The sequence below is a fragment of the Peromyscus californicus genome, unplaced genomic scaffold, assembly GCF_007827085.1.
Source record: "Peromyscus californicus insignis strain IS unplaced genomic scaffold, ASM782708v3 Scaffold_16__1_contigs__length_79575227, whole genome shotgun sequence".
NCBI classification, from domain to species: Eukaryota; Metazoa; Chordata; class Mammalia; order Rodentia; family Cricetidae; genus Peromyscus; species Peromyscus californicus.
In genome coordinates this window covers 33,088,597-33,091,471 of record NW_026294458.1, presented here as the reverse complement: position 1 = coordinate 33,091,471, position 2,875 = coordinate 33,088,597, and positions in this window count along the sequence as shown.

Sequence of the window (2,875 nt, the reverse complement as noted above, 5' to 3'; positions counted from 1 at the left end):
GATGAACAATTCTTCAAGTATATCTCAGCCATTTGAGATTCTTTTGTTGAGAATTCTGTTTAGATCTGTACCTCATTTTTAATTGGATTTTTTTTATGTCTAGTTTCTTGAGCTCTTTATATATTTTGGAGATCGGCCCTCTGTCAGATGTGCAGTTGGTGAAGATCTTTTCCCATTTTATAGGCTGCCATTTTTTCCTATTTCCACTGTCTGTTGTTTTTTGGTTTTTTTTGCTCTTTTGGGGAGCCTACCACCCAACTCCCAAATAAATCACACATAGAGGCTTATTCTTTTTTTTTTTTTTTTTTTTTTTTTTTTTTTTTTTTTTTTTTTTTTTTTGGTTTTTCGAGACAGGGTTTCTCTGTGCAGCTTTGCGCCTTTCCTGGGACTCACTTGGTAGCCCAGGCTGGCCTCGAACTCACAGAGATCCGCCTGGCTCTGCCTCCCGAGTGCTGGGATTAAAGGCGTGCGCCACCACCGCCCGGCTGAGGCTTATTCTTAATTATAAATGCCTGGCCTTAGCTTGGCTTGTTAGGCAGCTTTTCTTAACTTAATATTATTCCATCTATCTTTTGCCTCTGGGCTGTTCCTTTTCTCTATTTTTGTATACCTTTCTTTCTTTCTCTATTGTTGGTGTGTAGCTGGGTGGCTGGCCCCTGGAGTCCTCTTCCTTCTCTTTCTTCTTCTATTTATCCTCTCTGCCTGCCAGCCCCACTTATTTCTCTCTCCTGCCCCACCATTGACTGTTCAGCTCTTTATCAGACCATCAGATGTTTTAAACAGACACAGTAACACAGCTTCACAGAGCTAAACAAATGCAATATAAACAAAAGTAACACACCTTAAAATAATATTCTACAACAAGTGTCCTTTGCCTTACAGAAGCTTCTTAGTTTCAGGAGGTCCCATTTATTAATTGTTGATCTCAGTGTCTGTGCTACTGGTATTTTCAGGAAGTTGTTTCCTGTGCCAATGTGTTCAAGGCTATTTCCCACTTTCTCTTTTACTAGGTTCAGTGTAACTGGATTTATGTTGAGGTCTTTGATCCACTTGGACTTGAGTTTTGTGCAGAGTGATAGATAGGGATCTATTTGCATTCTTCTATATGCCAATATCCAGTTATGTCAGCATCATTTGTTGAAGATGCTTTCTTTTTTCCCCTTGTATAATTCTGGCTTCTTTATAAAAAAAAGATGTCCACAGGTGTGTGGGTTTATGTCTGGGTCTTTGATTTGATTCCATTGATCAACCTCTCTCTTTTTATGCCAATACCATAAGGTTTTTTATTGCTATAGCTCTGTAGTAGAGCTTGAAATCAGGGATGGTGATACCTCTGGATGTTCTTTTGTTGTACTTGATTGTTTCAGCTATCCTGGATGTTTTGGTTTTCCATTTGAAGTTTAATATTGTTCTTTCAAGGTCTGTAAAGATTTGTGTTGGAAATTCTACTGATCCATGAGCATGGGATATCTTTCCATCTTTGGGTATCTTCTTCAACTTCTTTCTTCAAAGACTTGAAGTTCTTGTTATACAGGTATTTCACTTGCTTGGCTAGAGTTACCCTATGATATTTTATACTATTTGTGGCTATTGTGAAGGGTGTTGTTTCCCTGATTTCCTTCTCAGCTCATTTGTCCTTTGTAGATAGGAGGGCTACTGATTTTTTTTTTTTTTTAGTTAATCTTGTATCTAGTCACTTTGCTGAAGGTGTTTATCAGCGGTAGGAATTCCCTGTTAGAATTTTTGGTGTTGTTTGTGTGTACTATTTGCAACTAGAAGGGTGCAGAATTGGTGATGGGGTTCAGGGAAGCTGAGATGGTGCAAGTGTGGGGGAGTTTGGTGGGCTGGCAGTTTCCCTGGATTTCTCCCAGTCTGCTTGTTCTCTGGTAGAACAAGGAATCTCTAGGCCTGTTGGAGGCTGGGGCACAAGTAGGAAGGCATAGGACTGGGGACAGTGTGGAGAGGTGTTGAGATAGCGAGAGAGTGTGGAAGTTTAGGGGGAGGGGAGACTACCTGGACTTCTTACAGTCTTCGAGGTCTCTAGTAGGGTGGGTCAGTAGTTCTCCTGAACTGTGGAGAAAAAGTCCACAACCTCTTACTCCTGTATCCTTCCTGACTATAAAGCCAGAACCCTGTGGCCACTGCTGCCAAGTTCTGCTGCCTGCTTGGGATGAAACCTGGCCCCCTCCTTGTATGACACTTGTTTAAACTCTCATTTATTGTTGCTCTTAGGAACAGACTCCTTTTTTTCAGAAGTTGCAGAATTCTGGTTGGGGTCTTATTTTCCAAGCTCCTACTATGACAGCCCACTAAGCCCTGCTTTCAGTGCTCAACTACTTTCCTAGTCCAAAGTCCCAAAGTCATCTCCATTCCTTGAAAAAACAACATGGTCAAGATGATCCCAGCAAGAGCCCACACCTTGGTACCAAATTCTGCGCTAGTTACTTTTCTGTTGTACTAAGACATCATGACCAACGCAGCATATAGAAGAAATAATGTATTAAGGGGCTTACAGTTTCAGAGGGTAAGCCCATGACCATCATGGCAGCAAGCCTGGCAGCAGATCAGCAAGCATGACACCGAGCAGCAGCTGAGAGCTTACATCCTGATCCACAAGCATGAGGCAATGTGGTGGTTTGAATAGGTATGGTCCCCATAGACTCACGTGTAACATGAATCTTAAAAGGTCTTATATTAAAAAAAAAAACAGAGCCAGATATTGGGGTGAAAGCTGAAAGATCAGAGAAGCAGAACAAGCCAGCCACTAGCATATCCTATGAAATCCTCAGCCTCAAAAGAGCAAGTTCCTATTTCCTCATGCCTTATATACCTTTCTGTGTCCTGCCATATTACTTCCAGGGATTAAAGGCATGTG